This window comes from Panthera uncia (genome assembly GCF_023721935.1).
Source record: "Panthera uncia isolate 11264 chromosome D3 unlocalized genomic scaffold, Puncia_PCG_1.0 HiC_scaffold_8, whole genome shotgun sequence".
NCBI classification, from domain to species: domain Eukaryota; kingdom Metazoa; phylum Chordata; class Mammalia; order Carnivora; family Felidae; genus Panthera; species Panthera uncia.
Window position 1 is genome coordinate 28372517 of NW_026057586.1, and position 8216 is coordinate 28380732.

The 8216-nt window shown below is 39.8% G+C and overlaps 1 protein-coding gene across 1 annotated transcript in view; it reads right to left on the reverse strand.

The window, feature by feature from the left end:
- SLC14A2 (solute carrier family 14 member 2) overlaps window positions 1-7915 on the reverse strand; it is a 444882-nt gene extending 436967 nt beyond the window's left edge. Inside the window, exon 1 of the mRNA XM_049620168.1 lies at window positions 7720-7915. The gene's annotated coding sequence lies outside the window, so the exon portion shown is untranslated. The remainder of the gene's footprint in view (window positions 1-7719) is intronic.
- Between the last annotated feature and the right edge of the window lie 301 nt (window positions 7916-8216).

Genomic DNA, 8216 nt, shown 5'->3' on the forward strand with positions numbered 1-8216 from the left:
AAACACCGTCTGAAATAATATGGGATATTAAATATATGCCCTGCCCCCTGAAAATTATTCTATTCTTCATCTTAGGCTTTGTGCAATTTTCCTTTTTTTTGTCTAAGATTGGTTACCTTTTCTGTAGGCTAAAGAAGAATGTCCTGAGAACAGAGCCCCTGGTTGAGATTGTGGAATTGAAAAGGAGGAGAAAAGCAATAAGCATTTCATCAACTTGTACTCTGGGCACTTGGAAAATATTTTGGCTGTGTTATTTACAAATGGACTATTTGGCAGCATGGTAAAGGTTAACATCACTGCTCTGAAACTAGATGGAAGATGCGGAAACTCCTTCTAGAGAAAAAGTGAAATGGATTTTCTCTGGTGTTTCTAAGCTCTAAAAAACAGTATCTGAAAGGAGAAATCATAACACAGACAGAGGGGAAAAAAGGAAAATATTCTCAAAAGTAAAATTCCATTTAGTAAATTTCCTATGTAGATTTTTGTCATATCAGGCCTGTTTCTTTCCTTTGTGTTGGGGAGTGTTGGGAATTGAGTTGGTAATAAGTTAATAGCAATAATACAGACTAACATTTATTGAATATTACTATATGCAGAGCACTGTTTTTCATGTATTTTATCACTTTATACTCAATATAATTCCATAAAGTAGGTATCATACTACAGATGAGAAATATGAGGCTCAGGGAATTTAAATAATTTGGTTAAAGGCACACAAGTATTAGTTGGCAGAGCTAAAACTCAAACCAAGGGCTAGCTGAAAGGAAAGCCATCTGTGGTTTACCATGCTACACTTAGATAACTTACAAGATGCCTGCTTCACTAACTCACACACAGTAGGTATTTGATAATGCTTCCCTTTTCTTTCTTCAAAGGTGTTACTGCCCTTGGATTGTTATTTCTTTTTCTTTTAAGTTTATTTATTTATTTTGAGAGAGAGAGAGAGTAAGAGAACGTGAGTAGGGGAGGGGCAGAGAGAAAAGAAGAGAGAGAATCCCAAGCAGGCTCCTCACTGTCAGCACAGAGCCCCATGTAGGGCTTGAACCCATGAACTATTAAGATCATGACCTGAGCTGAAACTGAAGAGTTGGACACTCTACCAACTGAGCCACCCAGGTGGCCCTGTTACTTCTTTCAATAAAGCTGTTTTTATCTGTGCACAGGCTGAGAGAATGGGGGTCTGAAATATTCATTCTCTCCTGGATGTTTCTGTTTGGCTGATCCTAGATCTTTGCATAAAAGCCTAGCAACATCCTTCCCTGGGCTTAAAAAGCCATGAGATATGGGCCAACAGTTGGAGGTTACCTCCATGGGTACTTGAGGAGATGAGACAGGCAGGGATGAGAAGGAAGATGCCTGACCCCCCTGGGGGTCCTTTTTCTACACCATTCTGGCACATTCACACTTATAAAATCATGTGAGATACCTAAATTTTTTAAGTTAAGGGAGAATCTCAAAGCTTCACCTTGTCTCTAGCAAATAATTTTCTGAGCTATTACAGGACTATAACAAATTGGATCAGGAGCACTGGGCATGGTGGCCACTAATCAGTTATTGGCACAGTAGGAGGACATGCCATCAGCTATAGCTGTTGTTCAAGGAATGACTATTTCAACTCTTGTCCTACAGTCTCCTTTTATCTGCTTAAACTCCAAACTAGGATAGCAATATGAGTGATGAAATCAAGGCCCATAGATGTCCAAGGTCACACCATTAGTCTATAAGTAAACTAGAATCCAGGTGTTGTTGTTGTTGTTTGTTAAACTTCCAGTCAAAACTAATCTCTGATTCAAGGTATTTCCACAAATATTGGAAGATGGCTTGCTGGGGAAAGAAAGGAGGATCCTAATTAGTCAAATGTGTTTGGGAAATGTGGCATTCTCTATCATCTTTTCAGAATGTAAGATATACATTATGCACACAAAAGTCTCATAAATCCTGCTATAAAATTTTAAAGCTCATTCTCCCCATAAATTCTGTACATTTTTTTTCAGGTTTTTTTTTAAACACCTGTTAATATGCAGAGGCACTAGTATTTCTTAGAGCCCATTTTAAGAAATAACACCTCAAAGCAATTCAGAGAGAGTTCTGGAAATGTTTCCTATTGGGAATCAAAGTATAAATAATAATTATAATAATTGCCTTTTGTTGGTATTTCTTTTATTGGTATTTTTATTGGTATGCTCATACTCTCTCTCTTCAGAATACCGCCATATATTTGTAATAGGTCTCTTGGGTCCCCAACTTTTCCTGTCAGATTGATTCTCTATTTTCCTACCAGATCTTCCTTTCCTAAATACACTTTCATTATGCCTTTCTCACCCCTCTATCTGTGACATTCTACTGTTCTCAGTCTGGCATTTTGATCTCTGCACTGCTCTCCAAGATGAGCCCTTTGGTTTAATCAACCAACTCACTCTCTGATCCCTACACAGGATACAAGCTTTCTCAATTCCCCCACCTTTGTGTTCTCCCCTCTGCCCACATGTGCAGGTGTATTTGTCAATAGATTGCGGTTCCTCTTAGAGCACAGGTGATTATGTGCTCATTACTGCTTCCTTCACAGGACCAGTTGTCTACCTGCATTGCCTTCAAATCCCGCCCCCCTCATCTATGACTCTCAAAAATGAATGTCCCTAAGCAGGATCACATTTGATGACCTGACACTCAGCAACTCATGTGGTGTTATCTTTAAGCTTAACTGTGGTGACAAAATTTTATTATTAAAGAAGTCAGAAATATCTAAAAGAATTAATTTCTGAGGGAAAAAGCAACATACATTTTTGTTCTGTCTTTTAAAAAAGTTTATTGAAATTTTAGACTTCAAGCCCAAGTTTTTGTGTTGGTTGTAGGAACAGGTGCCCATGGGGTTGTGTCAAGGACATACTCCAAGCAGTTCCATTTCTACCTTATAAAGTAACTGTTTGCAGAGGGATCAATGAATATAAAGGCAGAGAGGATGAGATAGAAGGACAATTGATAGTCAAAAGATCTGGCTTTGGGTTCTGGTTTTATGGATGACTCCTGAGTGACCTTGGGAAAAGTGACTTAACCTTCCTGGGCAGCACTTCCCTCGGCTGTAAAATAAGAAGTCTAATATTTAAACTCACAGGGTTATTGTGGGAATTAACTGTGGTAATTGCTGTAAAATGCCTTGTAAATTATAAGGGGCTCTGCAAAAATTACTGTTAAGGAAATATTCTGGGAATCTCAGGTTTATTTGTCTGAGATGCCCAGAATATTGGATCAGGAGCACTGGGCATGGTTGCCACTAATCAGTTATTGGCACAGTAGGAGGACATGCCATCAGCTTATAGCTGTTGTTCTAGAGGTATAGCTGTTAATACTAGAGGTATTTCCAACTGACCTAGAATAATTTCTATCACAGAACATGAGATTCTCTTAGGTCTCTATGATCGCTCCATGTTCTAGTTCCAACTCTGTTCATATTTACATTTAGCAGAGTTAACTTTTTAAAAACACTTTTTTTCTCTTTATTGTTTGAAGACTGCTGCTCGAGCTGCTGTTAGTAACCCAATGAAATATGCTGAATCCAACCTAGGACTTTCAACTCCCCCCGCACTGTCCCCCCCCCCTCCCTCCCCCAGTACACACACATACCATCAGGTTTTCCTTCCATTCTTCCCCTTCCATTCCCTTCTGTTCCCTTCCCTCCCTCCTCCTTTCCTTTTCTCTCCTTCATGCCTCCTTCTCTTACTATTGTCTTTCTTCCAGGAAGAGTCTAGAAATATTCACATCAGAAAATACTACATGACCAGAGTGACTATATTCTACCTCACCCCTGCCTAAGTCTACATGAAACACTTTGTAAAGCCTCACCATTTTCTCCAGTGCATTCAGTTCAGCTCTACTCAAACATAGGTAAAATGTACCTAACTGTATGTTATTTACCAATTAGGTCCCAGGGCAGACTATAAAGTTAATGCAAAATCTACTATGCAAGACACTTGATTACTGAAGAGCATCCCCCAGGCATTCTGCAGCCTATAGGGGTGATACATTTTCTATGATATGATGGGAATTATTGGCTCACTGGACCAGAACGCTCTCAGAGTCCATGTAAAGACCCTTATTTTCACAATGAATTGAAAAGCCAACAGACTCTGGTTTCCTGCATATTCACAGTTTGCAGATTATTGATCTGATAATGAATCCACTCAGCATCCTCTGGGTATCCTTAGTTCAATGTATGTGCAACCCCCCTTCACAAGGCCTGTGTCACACAACCCCTGGAACCAGCACCTGCACACCAGCTGCTTATGGTGCTCAATTTCTCAGATGATTTTTGTCTTTAAAGTGTAGTATTTCGGCCTTCCTTAAAAATACAAGGTCAAGAAAAGTAATATCCCCTAGGAAATAATAAGTAAATTGCCATAGGCACTGAATTATAAACAAGAAAGGCCTGCATAAATATCATAGAATTTTCAAGCTGGAATGAAATGTAATACAATTGTTTACAACTTATTGCATATTAAGGCTAGCCTTGGCATATAAAGGCAAACTCCTTTTCAAATTAAGTGTGTGCAAGTGTCTGTGTGTATTTTCCTAATCCAGTACCCTCATGTCATGCAGCCTTTCAGGAAGGTGTGTTCTTCAGTGGCTAACTTGAGTTACGCAAGAGCTACACAGAATATTTGGGAGGTAAGGTCAAACTTGATCTCATCCCCATCTGGTCTTTTAGAAAAATTATCTTCTAAATTTCAATATAAAAATCAAGTTTGGGGGTGCCTGGGTGGCTCAGTCGGTTAAGCATATGACTCTCAGTTTTAGCTCAGGTCATGATCTCGTAGTTTTATGAGTTCAAGCCCTGAGTAGGGCTCTGTGCTGGCAGCACGGTGCCTGCTTGGAATTCTCTCTCTCCCTCTCTCTCTGCCCCTCTCCCACTCACACTGTCTCTCTCAAAATAAACAAACTTTAAAAATTAAAAAAAAAGACTAAGTCTGCTCTGAATGACCACTATCTCCTGTATGCAGATGAAAAGGTACACACTACTTGTCTATTTCCATGGCCTGCCTATCCCCACCAGCCTCTCCATTTCATGTGTCCATCTCAGGCTCTATTGGAGATCCTTCTGCTTCAAGCAGAATCCCAAAGCAGAATCTGTGATCTGAACTACTGCTCTGCCTCCCATTCTCTTCTCCCTATGGAAGTCCCTCTCTCTTTCCATGCTCCTGTCTTCTTGCACTGGAGCTGAGGGGTTCTGTAGCAGATCCCTTTGTTGAGATCCCAGAGATTCACGTATGTGAAGTGTTCACTTTGCATCTGTGAAATAAAAGAATGAATGGATGGATTCCAGAAGGGGTCCAGCCAGTAATCCTCTCTATAAGGTCTTGCTCTCTGACGTGTTCCATGTTCCACCGGATCTTCATGTTTTTAATATGTGAAAGACTGAAAAGATCTCTAAAGTCATCAAATTCATTTTCTAGTGATGGGATTTTAGCTTCAATGCACACATGAAGTCTTGAGTCATATGTCTTTGAGTTGCATTTACTCAATCTCTTTTTCTATCAAGGGCTCATAAGCACCAGAAAGGCAATAACGCTTTTCTTGCTTCTGGGTTTAACCCCCAGTGGTCCTCAGTATATAATTCTGTTCAACAAATCCTGATGTCCAGCTATTTCTGGTCCTTCCACCCCCAGATAATTTAGAGTTAACTGTAATAAAATGATTTGGAACTTACTGCATGAAGTCACTAAAGATCCTTTGTCAGGTAATTGTTCTTTTATCTCTAAAAGAACATTCCAGCTTGTCCTTTACATTCACTGGCTCAAAGTTCATGCAACCTATGTACATGACACCTACACCACCTTTGGCCTGCTGATCTGAAGACATCATCCATCAGCAGATGAATGGTAATGCTGATCTTTGGCCCTCTATGCTGCCTGACTGGTGTTGCTGGGAGAAGGTCAAAGGCCTGCTGGACTGCTGCTAGGATGCTGGGATGTTGGAGGAAAGGCTCTTGGGACAGTGGTTCCCATGCTCAACATCAAATGGTAGGCTCCAGTTCTCAACTAGTTCCATATCATGGTCAACACTACAACTATACCTCAACACCTACATCTTCTATCTAGGTATTCTGAACAGAGCTGAAAAAGCTACTACCAAAGACAGGTATCTCCCCTCAGCAAACTCTACCCTACTTCCCATTCCTTCTCACCTCATGGCATTCTCTCTTCATGCAAAATTTATATAATGGACTGTAAGGCAGGGGGTTCATTCTGGCAAGCAACTGGTAGGTACCTTACCTGAAAAGGGATTTTTTTAACCACAAAAAGAGGTTTAAAAATTGGAAATTGCTTTTAATTCACAAAAATGCTTTGATTACATTTGGCTAGCTGATATAAAATCAAGGCTTACATATCCAGTAAAATTTCCTTTGACATTAACCAGTTAACCTGCATATAAGGCAATGATTTGTTAACAGTATTTATTTTATAGGTAAGGCCAATTAGCATTGAGATTTTTAGCCATAATAAATTTGCAATATCTACTTTATTCTCAAGAATGTTATTGATAAGACAAAATAAGAACACATACTTATCATCATTGCCTTTATACCCACACTTACAAAGAATCTAGACACCCCACCATACAACATTCTCAAAAGTCAACAAACCCCAACCCTCCATTAGACCAGTCAGAAGCTTTCACAGTTAACAGGGAGCCACACACTTCAGCTCTGTAATCACACTATGGTAATGGTGGAGCAAATCATCAGGTAGACTAGTAGGATTCCATTTAACAACCGTTCTGTGAGCCTGAATAGTTGGAATAGATTTTGGAACTTCCTCCTACGTGCACAGATGGATCTGTAAATATGTCCTCTTGTTCTAAAAGGAACCTCAAGAGGCTAATATTCATCCATCTCAAAAAAACTTGTTTGAACTCTTGGGGGATTCCCTTTAGTTTTGTCATTACCACTATGGAATAATATACACATAATTAAGTGACAGCATGCCCTTTGTTTGAACATTATTAAATATACAACAATTATCACATATAGGATATTCTATGTGCATACAAGTCCCTTTAGGGTAATGCATATTCTCAACCCCAACCAAAACCAAAATGAGTTATTAACATTCACTCTTCAAGTTCTGTAAAACCAACTTTCAGATCGTGGCACTAAATACTCAACTGCTCAGGCACCTACACAAGCTGGCTGGAGAATTCATGTGCTATAGTGTTTGACACACTCATTCTCTCAGGTGAAATACTGCGGGCAAAACAGCATAATTTATTAGGCTGGTATGGCAAGGCTGAATAATTAGATCATCTCCTTGTACAAGGCTACATTTTATGATGATCTTTTTAACACTGTAATCTAAATTGGGTTGGAGTCAGAGGCGTGGAGGGGGGTTGAAAGTAAACTAATTGGGAGATGTTCTATGAGAAATAACAGCTATACCATTCCATGCCATTGAAAGTAGGATCCTATCCTCAAAAGGCTTTCAAATCATCTATACTATTGGCTAACAAGCACTTCAAATCTTTTAATAATGGGAAAATGATCGTATGTGCATACACACACACACACACACACACACACACACACACACACACAATGTTAGGATTTTTGGTGGATGGAGAGAAAAAGGAAAAGAAGCTTAGAAGCCAATAATTTCCTCCATGAACAGGTAGAAACAAATTTCCAAATGTTAGTAAGAGGGCACAAAATTAGAAAAAGCTATGCCTTACCCTGCAGTTCCTCCTGAGCCTTGAAATGATGGTTTTGAGAAGAGTAGCCAATGTCACCAAAGAGACAACTCTGAATAAGAATTTGGGATCCTTCTCAGGTGGTCAAGGTAAAGAAGGCAGCTGACATGGGGGACACATGTGTGTTCAGGTGTTTGCTATCTTGGCTCACTCAGTCCTTCCTTATTCCTTATCTGCAACTGAGCACTAAAGTGGGTTTGGCAAATCTAGGAGGCTTTTGAAGTGCCTCCCCTTGGACTGCCTTCATTAGCATCCCGTTCTCCTTCAATGGTCAAGTGTTACGTGAGGATCAGGTTGTTCTCCCATTGGAGAATTTGCTTATCATTAAGTAGCCAGACAACCCATCTCAGGGGCCCCAGCGAGAACTATTGGAAGATCATGCTTCCTGTGGCCACTCTGGTTCTGCTTGGTCTCCCCTCTGCCACATTGTTTCCTCCTTTTTTTTTCTTTACACATTACTGAAAGGTTAAATTTTTACA